Below are 18,906 nucleotides of genomic sequence, written 5' to 3' on the forward strand. Positions count from 1 at the left end.
ATCATTAAATATATGGCAGACAATGAAGAAATATTCAACAACATAGCATCTACGGCAATCAAAACATACATACAGAACACAAATATCGAGGAACAAGACACATGGGGAACTGAAATAGAAATTCTTGCTTTAGCAACAAAATTAAAAACAAATATATTTATCTATTCACAATTGGCAAAGACACCAACAACAAAGCAAAATAAACTTGGTTGCGGTATGCTCAACTCCGAGAGGAACCTCATATTTCGAAGCAGAACATTTACATATATACTTTCGGCCGGTAGTTCAGTTGAAGATACAGGCATAATAAAGAAAACAGCGGATTACATCGCTCCACCATATGTCCACATCCGGAACTACCTCCCGAAAAAAGTATTGGAGGCAACAATGGATTCAACGCTGCTGGACAACCACAAAGACGAACATACAGGAATATCGGCTGCTGGACAACCACAAAGACGAACATACAGGAATATCGCGTATTATTCAAAAGAACTAACGGTAAATACTTTGGATCCCTTTGATGACCCACACAGTTCGGCGACTCTCAGCAGGCAAAACGTTTCTGATTGGTTGACCAATCAGTGTACATTGCCAGTTTGAATACAAACATCCGATTGGCGTACGATATCGGTGTTTTCGAGTAGGCGGGGTTTACCCGCGAAATTTATTGATGAACCACCCGCATAACCATTGTCAATCAATGGTCCGAGTTTGAAATGATTTGGCATTTAAATGGATTTTGTCTTATTATCATAAACAGAGACTTGTATATCTACGTCTCTGCCATAGAGGACCAATTCGCATGAATTTGACAGTTTTACCCAAAAGTTAAAAAACACTTTTAAAATTTCTGTTATTTACACCAGAGACTTGTATCCCGATTCTTTGGTCGTTTGGCAGTTTCATAAATCACGTCACGTGAAATTGCAGAAACCAGCCCACTAACGAATCGCAACATCCTACCCATCAGAGTCGACTACAAAGGACTCGTCAGTGTTACACGCGTATCACATCGAATTCTTCCACCTGACGGTTATGGCGTAAGGCGATTTGTTTCATCATGCATTAGTTCCTGTTCAGGGTCTTGTAACGATATTTTTGAAGCACTGACAAAATTTAGTGGTCACACACCGTGTATATATATATCGGGTATCATACATGTAATTAAAAGATGTATACCATATGTGCATGTATATGTAATCTCATGTCAGTTACCTGTCTGTTGGTCACTCCTCTAGACTGATCTATTTTTATGTGTTTGTATTGTATTCTGTGTTGCCCCATTTTGGCTGGGGGAAAAAAGAAAGAATTTACTGAATTGAATAACTGAACTGAATTGTTTTACCAAAGGTCATTATATTGGTCACCAAAGGTCAAAGGTCAAATTGTTTATCAAGTTCAAGTTCTTTATTGACTTTGAATCTTCCGACTCATCAGTATCATATACATACATAATATACAAATTTTACATAACATTGACAACATCAGACAAAAACAAAAAAAACAAACAAAATACAAAAAACATAAATTCGTACCAGAGACAATATACTCGGAGAGCCTAGGCCTATTCTATATAATTCATTTGAATATCTTATAACAATGACGTGTTATAGCAAAGGTCATTATATGAGTCACCAAAGGTCACAGGTCAAATTATTAATCAATGTCGATCAATATCGTATACATTTTATATCCATATTTTAAAACAGTGTAAAGTTATACGAAAGGTCATTATCTGGTTCAATAAAGGTCACGGGTCAAATTATCAATCAATGTCGATAAATCGTATACATGTACAGGGACATCTTATGTAAAGTGATGCTAATGTTCATTATCTGGGTCACCAGATGACACGAAATAAAGTGTTAATCAGTGTACATAAGTATTATATACATTTTATATACACTTCTCATAACAGCCTAATGTGATATCAAAGGTCACCTAAGGTCACAGGGAATTTTATTTTACCATTTTTGATTTAAACATATTTTATTTGTAATTTACAATTTGTTACAAAGGGATTGGGCACAAGTTTTCCAACTTATATTAAGCCCTCTCCCGATACAATTTTATATTGAGAGAAAATTCACATGATGGCAGTTTTATTTACATATTTACAATCTAGTTTTATAAGAAATAGAGAGAAAGAGAGAGAGACAGAAGGGGAGGGAGACGGAGAGAGTGACGGAGAGAAAGGGGAAGAGAGGGGGAGTTGGAGGGGGGAAAGAAGAGAGAGAGACGGAAAGAGATTTTATAAGATATTGATACAAATAATCTTATATATATGGGATATACATGTATATCTAAATACTTAATAAAGACAAATAGTTTTGTGGTAGAACTAAGCGGACTCGGGCAACAATCACTTTGGTACACAATTCGACTTTCCTTTCGTTCAAACTTGTCTAATGTCTATGATAATCCATGCCAGTGGTGTCTTCCTCCTTTTCTTTTCTAGTCCTTCATTTATAACATTTCAGAGATATTTTGATCTAAAATGTATGATATACTTGATCTCTTTGATCAAACAATGTATGTCTATTTATATTCACCAATGTATGATCAAGTTGATATTACATGTAATAGTTCATGTTGACGCCAACATTGGCTTATATATCTTATTCAAAACGTGTTAAACACTTGATTGAATAATGTATACAAACAATGTGAGATATGATATGATCTTAAAATGTATTGTATGTAATGTGCTTTATTTATCCAACAATGGATGAACTATTTTATTCAACTTTTTTTTTGTAGTAGCTATCTTGGTTTAATAATGCTCAACTACTTACCAGTGATTCATAATGTTTTATTATTTTAATCCACCAATGTGTGGTACATTTGATCTCTCAATGAATGTATGATACACCTATATATATCCGGCTAACGATACTGACAATGATCTATTATTGAATGATCCATTTTGATTCTATATAGTATGATATATTTATTTATCATAACATAAGTTATGTTGGTCCAATTGATCAATAAGTATCTGATATAGTTGATTTAATTTGATTAGAAATATATTATCTTATCGAAATGTACGAGCTTTTTGAATATTTATCTGACCTACATGTAAGTATGTTTGAACCATCCGTTCTGACTATGTACAATTTTTCATGTGAAATGAACTGAAGCATACGGTTCAATAATGTATGTTACATGTGATTCATCAATGTGTAATACAACTTATCTATTGATGCTCTAATAACATATAGCATTTTGATCCATCAAAGATTGATCTGTAAATAGTAGTAAATTCAGTAATCTAAAGATTTATCTGATCTAAAATGTAGTAGGACCTATTAAATCCATCAATGAACTAATCATCTTATCTAACATTTCTTTTCTATTTTTCCTCTCTCATTTTTAGATTATTATTTTTTCTTCTTCGCGTTACCAAATGTTGAAAATGCTGAAATAACAATGTATGATCTACCTGACTGGACAAAACGATATGACCTCTCTTACATGTACCCTGACCAATTAATGCATGACATATTCCATCCTTTACTGATTGATGTGTGTTGGTTGTACATATGGTTTGTAATCATGGTTGGTATTAATATTCTCGTAAAGTCATATCTCCGTGTTTAGTTCTTCCATGTCTTCATTCCCTCTATGAACCACATACTCGTCTTTGGTCAAATGTTCTTTTGGAGAAGTCATGGTCCCCTGAGCATATTTTTTGACTGATTTATCTTACTTGACATTTTCATCGTTTGCTTAGTTTAAACATATTTTATTGACATAAAATGACAAAGGGATTGGTCGGTAAGTTTTGCCAACTTATTGATGACCTTTCCCGCATAAATGACATATGATAATATACAGTGGTCACATGATGATATGTACAAATATTCAACAATATGATAAACAAAAGATGATTTATGAATTGTCTTTCTTAAAAAATAAAAAAAAAGGTTATATTTTATTAGGGATGGAAAAAGAGAGAGAGAATGAGAGACAGGCAGGAGGAGAGAGAGAGGGGGGGGGGGGGGGGGGGGGGTGACAATAGTTTTGTATAGCTTGCAACAAGTAAAATTAATGAACTGAGATTGTGTTTCCGATCCTTCCCGACACAGACGACACTTGTTACACTATTCACTTTCCAATCTTTCAGCTGTTTCAAATGTTCATCACATCCCGTGCGTAAGTGGCTTTCTCCTGGTTCCGTCCGCTCTTCCAGTTAACTACGTTTCTCAAGTGCCGTTTGGATCCGGAAGGACCAGAAATACAACCTACATTTTTAGATGGATTCAATTGATCCATTGTTGTCCTTACACTATATATAAAGTACGGATAGATAGGACACTTTTGAAGCAAGTTTATGAACTAATAAGATTAAGAAAAGGAGAGGAAAAAGGGAGGGGGAGTAAGAAACGGCAGCTAGTCGAATCTACCCGACCTTCTCAGGAAGTTTTGCACAGCTTTGGCGATTTTTACATTGTCATTTGGTGAAATATTAGGATCACCTTTACAAAGAACATCGATGTTGGCAGGACCGTACCATGATATTTCAGTAATAAGTGTTCTTCTTAAATTGGCATACAAAGGACAGATAAGGAAAAAATGATAGCAATCTTCACAGGGATGCCCACATTGACACTCGGGTGAATCTACGAGATTAGCTCTAAAAAGATCATAGTTTAGTGTGCTAGCTCGATTTCTCAGTCGACTGTGGATAATATTTAAATTCCTAGGTCCATAGTTTATAAAATGCTTACTATATAATATATTGTTTGCTGTCATAGATTTCTTTACATTTGACTTAAAAGAACTTAGAGAAGGCGAGTTTCTAATAGTGATATTCAAGTCGTTCCAGAGTTTTGACGTAGAGGGAAAGAAAGAATTGTTTGAAAGTTGTAAACGAAAGTGTTGTTCTCTCAAAAGATGTGCATTTCGCAAATTGTATGGAATTATATTTCCAATATACATTGGCAATAAGTCGACGAGAAAAGTAGGTGACAAATTATTAACTATAGAATAGAATAAAGACAGTTTCCGAGCATCCCTTCTCTTCGCAAGGGGTAACCAGCCGGTTTCTTGATATAAGAAATCTTTTTTTGTGAATATGGGCAGCCCTGTAACTATTCTCGCAGCTTCTAAATTTATTTTTTCCAATAGCAATAAATTTGTTGTACCACAGTTGTCCCATACTTCGCAGGCATATTCGAGTAGAGGTCGAATATAAGTAAGATACATTTTTTCTAATGTATTCCTATTTAGGATAAGTTTTAATTTACGAAGTGTGGCTATATATTTATTAACTTTTTTAACCATATATTCAACATGGATATTCCATTTACAATCATTAGAAAAAACGACACCTAAGTGTTTATGTTGGTTAGTGATTTGAATTGGGGTATTGTTGAATGTTAAAGATGGGATAAATGGAAGTTGCCTATTTGAGATAACCAGGGCCTCAGTTTTAGTAGGATTAAAGGACATTTGCTTGGATCTTAACCAATTATAGTCAGGCTTCCGCAAATAAGTTAATACTAAATATGTTAACTATTTGTCACTATATATTTATGTGTGTGAGTGTGTGTGTGTAGGTGTGTGTGCGTGTGTGTGTGTGAGTGTGAGTGTGAGAGAGAGTGAGTGTGTGTGCATGTGTTTGCGTGCGTGCATGTACTACACTTGTATTGAGAACTATTTTTGTACGAATCTAACTAATATAATAATTGTGCATCAATCTAATTTTCTTCAATGCTATAACATATTATGGTCTGCTCTGATTCCATATCACTCTGATGTTCTTCTTTCAATCATTGTTTCTGTTTTATTTTCTGTTCTTTTTCTTTTCCCAGCTCTCTACTCTGTTGTTTACTATGCCATTGACTTTACCTCGTGCTGATGTACCAGTTCCTGCACATCGTCCTTATTTATTCATTGTTTGTTTTGGCATAACATAATGCCTATTAGTTTAGCGATATATCGTGCTCGAACTGGTGTCTTTAACAACTGTGTACAGTCTGCAAACTATGCGATTTTTGTGACCGTCCTTGACATACTATGTGTAAGGCTATTACTACTATTTATATACCTGCTATTATCTTATGTCAGTCTTTGCACATCTTCACTTTATAAATGTTGCAATTATAAATCATCTTATCACATTTTCTATTGTTCAGTAGACGTTCTGAGTGTTATTTCTATATATTTTGTTCTGATTCACTGGCTCTTATCATTATCTGGTGACATTGAATCAAATCCTGGTCCTTCTTCCATTAGTTCATCAGATTCATCCTTGATTTCAAATATTAGTGATCTGTCTGTTTCTGACTGTAACTATTCATTTGTCCATCTTAATGTTCAAAGTCTCAAACAAAAGCTTGATGTATTGTATACTGAACTAAACAAATTTACTATATTATCCTTCACCGAGACATGGTTAAATGAAAATGATATTTCCCCGGAATTTAGCATGCCTGGTTATTCTGACCCATTCTGTTATTGTAGGCCCGATCGTATTGGTGGTGGTATATCTGTATACATTGTATGTTAAAGATTATATATCTGCGAAAAGAAGGCATGACCTAGAGCTGCGAACTATAGAATGTATATGGATAGAAATAGTTCTTGGTTCAGAGAAATTTTTATATGGCACTTTCTACAGACCTCCAAATTCTCCTGTTATCACTTGGACCTATATCTCTCAGTCTATTGAATATGCTTTTAACACAGGTTTATCTAATATTGTAATTACGGGCGATTTTAATGCTAACTTACTAGTTGAAAACCAGTCTTCTCACTTACGTGATATGCTTATTTTATTTAACTTGTCACAACTAGTAGAATCCGCAACATTTTATACTGAAGCCTCGTCTTCACTGTTAGATATAGTTTGTGCCAGTGATATCAATGTTATTGATAAATGCATAGTTGGAGAAAGTTTTCTTGACCAACCTGTCAGATATCATTGTCCTACTTACGGTACTTTTAACGTAACGAAGCCGGCGAAGCACACTTTTAAGCGTAACGTTTGGCTCTTTGATCACGGTGATTACAATGTATTTAAAGATAAACTGAAACATATTAATTGGAACGCATTGCTTAATGTTAACGATATAAATGTTTCGGTTAAGAATTTTACAGACACATTGCTTGACATCGCAAAAACTTGTATCCCCAATAAAAATATTACTGTCAAATCTAACGAGCCTCCGTGGATGTCTAATGAAATTCGAAGACTAATTAGAAAACGGAAACGTGCACACAAAAGAGCCAAACGTACACTTATCAATGATCATTGGGCTAAATTCCGTCTCATTCGTAATAAATGCATTAACACTATTAAACATGCAAAAACCGCATACATTAACAATCTCTGTGGTACACTCAAGAAACCATCTAATCTCAATGTGAGGAAGTGGTGGAAAACTGTATACTCATTATTGCCAAATTATAGAAAATCCCCGATACCACCACTTCTTCACAATGACACTGTAGTTTCAGATGATTTCGAAAAAGCTTCCTTGTTCAACGATTTTTTCTGTGCCCAGTCAACTATTGATGACTCAAACGCTGAACTTCCAAACATTAATTACGAATGTAACCACACTCTTTCTAATATACATATCACTGCTACTGATGTAAAAGACGCTATACTAAATCTAGACTGTTCTAAAGCCATTGGCCCCGACCTTGTGAATCCTCGATTGCTTAAAGAATCTGTTGATATTATATGTAAGCCCCTAAGCACACTGTTTAACCTATCTCTAACATCTGGTATTTTCCCAACAGAATGGAAATCTGCTAATGTAACCCCTGTACATAAAAAAGAAAATAAGTCTATCTTATCAAACTATAGACCGATATCCTTATTATCTATTGTTGGAAAATTAATGGAACGATGCATTTTTAAATATGTTCACAACTTTTTGCATGCCCACTCGCTACTTTCTCCTCACCAATCTGGATTTAGACACGGCGACTCGCGACTCACCCGTTAATCAACTTCTTGCTATAACTCATGATATTTACTCTGCTTTAGACCATGGTAAAGAAATACGAATGGTCTTTTGTGATATTAGCAAAGCTTTTGATCGCGTCTGGCATAAGGGACTACTAAGTAAGCTTTCAGGTTTTGGAATTCGGGGTTCACTTCTAAAATGGTTCGAAAATTATCTCTACAATCGTAAACAAAGAGTTGTTATCAACGGAAAATTTTCTAATTGGTCTGAAATTAAGGCCGGGGTTCCCCAAGGCTCGATACTGGGCCCCCTTTTGTTTCTTTTATTTATAAATGACATTGTGAAAGACATACGAGCTAACATAAAATTATTCGCAGATGACACCTCTTTGTATGTCATTATCGACTCACCTAGGATAAGTGCAGTCGATTTGAATTTCGATCTTCGTAAAATTCATGAATGGTCAGTGAATTGGTTGGTTAACTTCAATCCTACTAAAACAGAAACCTTATTAATATCCAAAAAGACTAATTCCCCAATTCATACTCCTCTACATATGAACAATATTTTGCTTTCTGAGGTAAGTTCACATAGGCATCTCGGTTTGACTATGTCCAACAATGGCGGTTGGACTGATCATATCAACTTGATCATATCCAAGGTTTCACAAAAATTGAATATTTTACGCAGATTCAAATTCACTTTAGATCGTACTTCCCTTCAAACTCTGTATTTTACTCTTATCCGACCTATTTTTGAATATGGGAACATTGTTTGGGATAACCTTACAAAAACTCAGTCTGACATGCTAGAAAATCTCCAATTAGAGGCAGCGCGTATAGTTACTGGCGGAACTAAACTCACAAGTAGAGTAAAACTTTATCTTGAAACAGGCTGGCTTCCCTTAGAGCAAAGACGTAAACACCACAAAATAATTCATTTCCATAAAATGGTTCACGGTCTCCTTCCTCAGTATCTACAAGAAATTCTTCCTCGACGTAATAATAGCATCCATGATCACAATACTCGTGTTGGAAATAACTTTCGCCCTCCTCCTTGTCGCACAAGTCTTTACATGAAATCCTTCCTGCCATCTGTAATCCCTTTGTGGAATTCCTTGCCAGATGCAATCAAAAGTGATCCGTCCATAACTAAATTGAAAAGTCATTTGAATAAACCACGCCACAAAGTTCCATATTACTTCCTTAGCGGTAATAGACTGGGTCAGATTCACCATGCAAGATTAAGGATGGAGTGCAGTCCACTAAAATTTTATCTATTTCATAAAAATCTTATAGATAGTCCTCTATGCATGTGTAATCATGAAGATGAGACCAACGAACATTTCTTATTACGTTGTCCACTTTTCGCGCAGTTTCGCTTACGTTGTTTTAGTGCTCTAAACTATCCCTTATCAACTGAAATACTACTCTTCGGTGATAACGAACTCACGTATGATGAAAATCTTCTGATTTTTTCCAGTGTTCAAGAATTTATAATTATTTCTAAAAGATTGGAATGATTGTTTTTATTTTTTTATTCTTTATTGTTGCACAGCTGTTACAGCAGGTTGTATATCTCATGTCATGGCATAAAATTCCTCTCTGATCTTTTTCTTCTGGTCTTTTCATCTCTCCTCTTTCCGAATTTCCCCATTTTTCATTTATTCAAGTATTACATTGCTCACTTACGTATTCTCCCACTTGCTGCCGTTTACTCAATGTGTCATAAAAGGAAACGGATTAATATAAGTCTTATGGTAGCAGTGTACAGTAAAAATGCCCTATTTTGAAAAATATGACACATGTCTTAGATATGTAAACATTGCCAGTTAACCCTACATATAAACTCTAATAAAGTATATATATTTGTAATCTGTACAACATTTGCAATTTTAATACAGCTCTGAAGGATAAGTTAACTGATATTTTCTTTGATTTTTAGAGCTGTGAATACCATGGTAACAGCTTACAAAATGCTCAAAAATTGCAAAATATTATGATATTTGACCCAAAATACCACAATTCTCTACACAATTTTTTTTCTGAAACCTATTTAAAATTAAATATCTCTATCCCAAAGACAGAATTAATCTTGTTTTGACATATGTTGTAAATTAAGTTTTTCCGCTATCTCACCTTTACTGTGGGCATCCATTTTTCGCTGTAGGCAAAACTAAATTTCCTGTGTAAACACACTTGCGGAAAATCCGGAAATTTAAAATCCGGAACCAATTTATTAATTTTTGTTTTAACAAATGTGAAGCCTGTATGTACTTCTTCATACTGAATATACCAATTATAGTGTACATTTATTTTTTCATTTTTTATGCATATCATAATACACGAGTTATTTGCTTAACAAAAAAATTGCCCATGGCCAGGCTGTCCTACTGTAGTGTGCTACCTATACGGTTTCCGAATCCTATTCACATTATGATTGTATGATTGTGTATTGTATATGTATGATTAACATTTCACACACACCCGAATGTCACCCGAGTCCGCAAAGACAAAAATACAATGTACATTAATTTCTAATAAAGATATTTTAAAAATCTATTTGTATTTTTAATAAATAGTTGGGTTGATTGGCATATACAGTGGAACCTCTATAAACCGAACATGCATGGGACATGACTATTTGTTCGGTTTACAGAGGGTTCGGTTTGGAGAAGTTGATCGAAAAATGACCGGTCGAATTCCGGATATAATTGGTCGGACGATTTTTTATTAGAATGCACCCGATTACAAACCGGCACGTACACACGTAGACAATATTTGGTTTGTCTGAATAATATGCATATTATGAAAGTTAATCAATGTACATGTATATATTGCAGAATATATAAGAGAGGCAAATGACTTTAACTATAGTTTTAAACAGTTTTTTCACATGTACAACTACACTTTACGATCGACCTACATTTTGTTACATCCGGTGAAGCTTCCGTCATGTGGATGGGGCCGATAGTCCAATACGGAATATTTTACATATCGACTAATATTAAAGGGTGTGAAGATGTTTTGTTTCAATATCAATTACAATTGATCAGTTGATACTGGTCGTATTTCCGACATCGCTGTTGTCTAAAAAAACATCAGTGGCTTCTTTTACGAAAACAACCCCCTTTGGGCCTCATTTAAATTAAATGCGAAACTCAGGCTTCTAGCTCTACTTGCATTGAGAAGATAAACGAACTGACGCGCTTCAATGAAGTGTGACATTGTTTCATAATTATCGTGTTGATTATACACTGGGCCATCCGTCATAATGCCCCCTTGGGATATATATTGGATACCTGTACAAATCACCTACGTAGGTCCCGAGACAATAAGGCTTCACTCAATACCCGTCACAGTTGTTGTTTAACGGTTGACTGGCCTGACCTCGTGTCATAATCGCTCAGGTAAGGCCGGTTTTCAGAAGTAATTTTTGGTATATTTTAACAGGAACCGGACGCAAAATCGGTCCGGTGTTCGGAATTCAGAGGGATCGGTATTTGGAAGTTTTTTAATACTATAATAAAGAAGGACCAATTTCGTACAATGTCAATTCGTTCGGTATTCAGAGGTGTTCGGTTTTTAGAAGGTTCGGTTTTCGGAAGTTGCACTGTAGTTACATTTTCCTGATGAGAAAGTTCATTTTTTCCGAATAGCAGAAGTTGCAGGTCTAGTGGGATGAAATAATTTAGATCACGAAACAGTTGCAAACGCTGAACAGAGTAATTATTACATTCAAAAAAGAAATGATATGCATCTTCAACAGGGTGTCCACATTGGCCGTGTTTAAAATTAATCAAATTTGCATGAAATAAATCGTTGTTTAGAGTACTAGATCTGTTTCTTAATCTTGCATGCATAATGTTATGTTTTCTGTCACCAATTTGATAGTAGAAGGGAACTTTTGTGTCTGTAAAATTTTGAAGAGAATGTTTAAAGGCCGAGTACGTAACACTTTGTCGGATTTCGTTATCTAAATGATTCCATAGTTGGATAGTAGAGGGAAAGAAAGATGAATTAGTAAGATGTAAACGGTAATTTGGTAACGAGTAATTATTGGCATTTCTAAGGTTATATTGAGAATTTTCTGATACTAAAGGTGGAAGAAGTGATGTTAGGTAATTTAGAGATAATTTATATTTAATCTTATAAAAAAAAGCTGCAATTTTCGCCTAGAGCGTCTAATAGCAAGATGTTCTAAACCACTTTCAGAATATAATGACTGTATACTAGTGTAAGATGGTAATCCCGTAATCACACGTGCAGCTTCTAGTTGAAGTTTTTCTAGTTTATCTGAGTCACCGAGACTACACCCATCCCATACCTCACAACAATATTCTAATAATGGTATACTATACAAAGTATATATTCTATATAAAGTATGGCGATTTAATATATCTGTTTCGATACCTTTTTACAAATATCATCAATATGACTAGTCCATTTACAATTTCCGTCCAATATAACTCCCAAGTGCCTATGATCTTCTACGAAGTTCACACTAACATTATCAAATTTAATATCAATTACATAATCTAGCTCAGAATTATGGATAAGCAGCGCCTCTGTTTTGGAAGGATTAAACTTTACTAACCATTTATTTGCCCAATTTTGAATGTGCTCTAAATCGTTGTTGATTACAGATTCAACATTTTGAGGGGATGGATTTGAATATAATAATGACGTATCGTCTGCAAACAACATGAAAGACTTTGTAGATTATCGGAAATGTCATTAATGTATAAAATAAATAACAAGGGACCAAGTACAGAACCTTGTGGAACGCCAGCGTTAGTAGTTTTAACACGTGATTTAGAGTCACCCACACAAACTTGTTGTTTCCTTTCACTTATATAATTTAAAAGCCAATTTAAAAGTTTGCCACTTATACCATAGTTTGCTAGTTTCACCTCCAGTCCCTTGTGCCACACACGATCAAAAGCTTTCGATATATCACAGAAAACTAAACATGTAGGATGTCTTTTTTCTAGATTTTCACATAAAGTGTGATAAATTTCAATAAGTTGATGAACTGTCGAATGGCCAGGTTGAAAACCAGACTGAAACTTATATATTAATGAATTATCTAGCAAGTAATTATTTAAATATTTAACAATTAACCTTTCAAAAACTTTCCCAACCGTACTGAGTAGTGAAATTGGCCTGTAATTTGAAAAAAAAAATATGTTTGTCCCCAGATTTAAATAAAGGTGTAACTAATGCATGTTTCCACAATTTAGGAAAAACTCCAGTTTCCAGAGAAGCTCTAAAATAATACTCAATGGTAAAGCTACTGAATTTGCTGTATTTTTTAACATATTGTGACTGATTGTATCATTCCCAACAGCTTTATTTATATTCAATGATTTCAGTATGTCAGTTATGTCACTCGTTTCAAATTGTATGTCAGAAATAGTGGAGTCAGTCCGTAATTCAACTGTCGGTACATCAAAATTATTGTCGTCAATAGTAGAAATTGAAACAAAGTAATCATTTAAAATATTAGCTTTATTATCATCAGACATTTCAATGTCACCGTGTATATCTCTAATAGGTGGGATAATGTTCGAATCATGAGGTGTTTTTATTAATTTACGAATAATTTTCCAAAAATTTCTAGGATTTGAACTTGAATATCTATCTAAGATACCATTTATATCAGCATAAAAAAGTTCTTTTGTTCGTTTCTTCAGGTTGTTTACATGATTACGTTGCTTCCGGAAGTTAGATAAGTTTCTGTCTGAACGGTCTGATTTATATAATTTCAACAGTCTATTTCTTTTCCTAATTTCCTTACGTAAAGTTGAGTCAAACCAAGGTTTGTCATTTGATCTGATCGTCACAGTCCGGGTCGGTATACATTCTCTGGCTATGTCGAGGTATCTAGTCGTAAAAAGATTACACATATCATCTGGAGAATTAGCATTCGCAAAAAAGTCAACCCAGTCCGTCTCGTCTAATATACTATTGAATAAATCATAATTTGCATCATTATAGCATCTAATCTCCCTGTCATACGTCCTTCTGAAATTCGTTCTAACAGTCAATTCAGCATTTTACCAATGTCCTTCAATATCGTTTATACATTGTATCATGTGAGCATATCTTATCGCAACGTCTATGTAAAATGACAATATAAACTGGTACCGGGATCCAATACTGTTATGTGGTTCATTATTCAACGGGTATGTAAAGAAATTTAATATTTTGTTCCGTTTTCCACGGCATCCTGGTTCCATTTTCCACGGGGGTCCATTTTCAACGTTACACCGGCATTGAAAAGACTCGACTGATTGTAATGTTAAAGCATTAAAGTATGGTGCCAAATGTTGATTGATATTATCATATTTGTTGGGCCCAGACGGAGTGAATTTAAATGAGCTGAAGCTTTTGAATGTACACTGAAGTTTTTGAAGTACTCAATAGTTTTTTGTCAATTTATTAGACAATATCTAAACCTGTGTTTCTACACATCCATAGGAAAACAGACATGCTGTTCTAAAGAAGTTTTTGTCTCTGGGCTTGTCGACACTATTAAGAACACATGACGAATGGTATGAGAACTTTTGTCTCTGGGCTTGTCGACACTATTAAGAACACATGACGAATGGTATGAGAACTTTTTTCTCTGGGCTTGTCGACACTATTAAGAACACATGACGAATGAGAACTTCGTGATTTACTAGTACAAGTTCAAGTAGGATTTTTATTGTTGGGACCAAATTTTCACTTCGTATTATCCGAGTTTTCAGAGTTCGAGCTAACGAAGTTTCACTGTATTTTGTCCCCCCCCCCCCTACAATCAAAGAGCCAAGGCCAACCATAGGTGTTGTGCATGAGGGTTAGAAATAAAGGAGAAAAGTAAGTAGTATATAAATATAAAATGGCAGGAAATAAGACATTTTTTCAAAGTGCATTGTTGATTATCCATGTCATTTTAAGGAATTTTATTTATTTTCAAAAGGCTGTGGTTGTATTAAAAGTTCTACTGAACGGTGAAGAATTACTTTAAAACCTCACTTGAATTGGCAAAGTATGATTAAAATTAATTCTTAGATCGATTCATCCATGATGTCCATGATATTTCTTGATAACCCAAATCGAGAATTCTCCTACGTATATAAATAAGATATATGTGAGGTACTCCCAGTATATTTTGATTCCTAAGTTGCTAAATTGTGCTCAATTTACTGGATTTTCCCCTCCATATATTAATTGATCTGTATCATGATTAGATGTTTGACAACTTTCGTTAGAAGAACCTTGTCTCAGAAATTTAATTTATTATAGATGAATGGGCCTATCTTATCAGTTCTGTTGACTTGATGAATGGTATGTTCATGTTATATACATTGTACAGGCATTTCACTATCAACTGATTTAAAACGCGCAATCTCTATTGCTATCGGAATATGTTCCGGAAACAAGCTAACGTTGAGGTTCGCTTCGTAATCACCCAGCATGGCCTATTTCTTGGAAATGACGTCAGAACCAATCAGAAGTATTCTGCTTTCATTTTAAGCATCAAATGTAGAAACAATCTGAGATTTCAATTATCGATTGCCAATTGGAAAATCCGAGACTATTTTTATCAACCCAAGAACTCGAGATGACATTCCAATGTCGCATTAAACTAGAGTGGGTACGAGCTACCTCCCCTCGCACAAACCAGGCAACAAGCTTAATAATTTGAACAGAAAATAGTTCAAAATTCTCAGGGATAAAGCAGGTTATTGTGTTTGATTTTAGCTGTTAAACTATTTATTTATCAGATGACTTCCAACATATGAAAGCATGAATCATATCAGTAAATGAAGAATCATTTCCGGTCCCATTCTGAACTCATCAGGATTTATCATAGAAATAAGCGATAATTTCCCAAAAGTTCCGAATGAATTTGTTCTCTGGGAAAGTCACAGAGCGTAGCTAGAGGTTGCTGTGTTCAACAGCACCTAAAAAAACACAAGACATTGATGCTTCGCATGACACAAATTTTATTTTCAGTTTGAATAAAGCAATGGCTGGCTTAATTTAACTATCAGGATAAAATCTACAATACAACAATATTTCATCACTGGTCAACACTAGGATTGGGCTACAATAGTGCAGGCAGTGACACAGAAACCACACCATATGGGCGGGGCTTACATAACGGGAGGGATTGTACATGGGCGTGTCTCAGACAATAGTGGGAGGGGGCATAACACAAGTGATGACAGTGGGAGGGGCATACATGTGATGGGCGTGTCTTACATAACACAATTGATGACAGTGGGAGGGGCATACTTGTGACGGGCATGTCTTACATAACATTATTGATGACAGTGGGAGGGGCATACATGTGATGGGCGTGTCTTACATAACACAATTGATGACCGTGGGAGGGGCATACATGTGATGGGCATGTCTTACATAACATGATTGATGACAGTGGGAGGGGCATACATAACATGAGTAATGACGTCGACAGTGGGAGGGACATTCATGTGATGGGTGTGGCTTATATAAACCAATTGATGAAAGTGGGAGGGGCATACATGTGACGGGCGTGTCTTACATAACACAAGTGATGACAGTGGGATGGGCATACATGTAATTGTTGTGTCTCAGACAACAGTGGGAGGGGCATACATGTACTTGTTTTCACAGATGATAGTTAAAAGAACATTAATGTAATGGGCTTGGCTTATATAATTTTTACATTTCGTAATAATAGGTTGTCTTATATTAGAGTTGGAAAATAAGCATGTCTTACATACATCGTTCCCAGAGTCGAAGATGATTTGGAAGATTAACGTACATGAGAGTGGCTGACTTCATGGGAAGAGTGATACATTACTTCGGGGTCATTTAAACTGCAGGTATAATGAAGGGACATAGACCTTGGGACGTCATAGCTACATATACATGTATGTGATGGGTATAATGAAGGGACACAGACCTTGGGACGTCATAGCTACATATACATGTATGTGATGGGTGTAATGAAGGGACATAGACCTTGGGACGTCATAGCTACATATACATGTATGTGATGGGTGTAATGAAGGGACATAGACCTTGGGACGTCATAGCTACATATACATGTATGTGATGGGTGTAATGAAGGGACACAGACCTTGGGGACGTCTTGGCTACATATATATGGGATGGGCCATGTATGTGGGATGGGCCGTGTATGTGGGATGGGCCATGTATGTGGGATGGGCCTTGTATGTGGGATGGGCCATGTATGTGGGATGGACCGTGTATTGGGGTGGGCCATGTATGTGGGATGGACCGTGTATTGGGGTGGGCCATGTATGTGGGATGGCCGTGTATTGGGGTGGGCCATGTATGTGGGATGGACCGTGTATTGGGGTGGGCCATGTATGTGGGATGGGCCGTGTATTGGGGTGGGCCATGTATGTGGGATGGGCCGTGTATTGGGGTGGGCCATGTATGTGGGGTGGGCCATGTATGTGGGATGGACCGTGTATTGGGGTGGGCCATGTATGTGGGATGGGCCGTGTATTGGGGTGGGCCATGTATTGGGGTGGGCCATGTATGTGGGATGGACCGTGTATTGGGGTGGGCCATGTATGTGGGATGGGCCGTGTATGTGGGATGGACCGTGTATTGGGGTGGGCCATGTATGTGGGATGGGCCGTGTATGTGGGATGGGCCATGTATGTGGGATGGGCCTTGTATGTGGGATGGGCCATGTATGTGGGATGGACCGTGTATTGGGGTGGGCCATGTATGTGGGATGGACCGTGTATTGGGGTGGGCCATGTATGTGGGATGGCCGTGTATTGGGGTGGGCCATGTATGTGGGATGGACCGTGTATTGGGGTGGGCCATGTATGTGGGATGGGCCGTGTATTGGGGTGGGCCATGTATGTGGGATGGGCCGTGTATTGGGGTGGGCCATGTATGTGGGGTGGGCCATGTATGTGGGATGGACCGTGTATTGGGGTGGGCCATGTATGTGGGATGGGCCGTGTATTGGGGTGGGCCATGTATTGGGGTGGGCCATGTATGTGGGATGGACCGTGTATTGGGGTGGGCCATGTATGTGGGATGGGCCGTGTATGTGGGATGGACCGTGTATTGGGGTGGGCCATGTATGTGGGATGGGCCGTGTATTGGGGTGGGCCATGTATGTGGGATGGCTGTGTATTGGGGTGGGCCATGTATGTGGGATGGACCGTGTATTGGGGTGGGCCGTGTATTGGGGTGGGCCATGTATGTGGGATGGGCCATGTATTGGGGTGGGCCATGTATGTGGGATGGCTGTGTATTGGGGTGGGCCATGTATGTGGGATGGACCGTGTATTGGGGTGGGCCGTGTATTGGGGTGGGCCATGTATGTGGGATGGACCGTGTATTGGGGTGGGCCATGTATGTGGGATGGGCCGTGTATTGGGGTGGGCAATGTATGTGGGATGGGCCATGTTAGTGATGGTGTGATGATCTAACACACGAAATACAAAATTTAATGCACAGGAATGTATATAGACAATGTAGGACCTGGTGACACAGACTTGCTATGTTACTTCAATGATCCACTCTCAAATAGACAAATGATTACAGTATTTAAACTACTTTTTGAGTACAGTGTAGGGAAAATTATTAAAATATTTAAACTACTTTTTGAGTACGGTGTAGAGGAAATGATTACAGTATTTAGACTATGATTGTACCTATACTGGAAAATCAACTCTTACTACACTTGTTGTGTTTTTGTCCATTTTAGTAGTATTCAGTATCATCTTATCTGATATTTGTCAAAATCATTTGTCAAACAGAATTGAAAAGGGGACAATAGGGGAGTTAAGGTGTGTGGGGTAAAGGTGTGTGGGGTTGGGGAGTTAAGGTGGGGTGGGGTGGGTGGGGGGAGTTTGGAAGGTATTCTTGGGGAAGGAGAAGTTTGGAAATAGGGAAAATTTATAATGGGAAACAGAGTGTTTACCATAACCTGACCAGGTAAGGCA

This window comes from Pecten maximus, chromosome 18, assembly GCF_902652985.1.
Source record: "Pecten maximus chromosome 18, xPecMax1.1, whole genome shotgun sequence".
Lineage (NCBI taxonomy): Eukaryota > Metazoa > Mollusca > Bivalvia > Pectinida > Pectinidae > Pecten > Pecten maximus.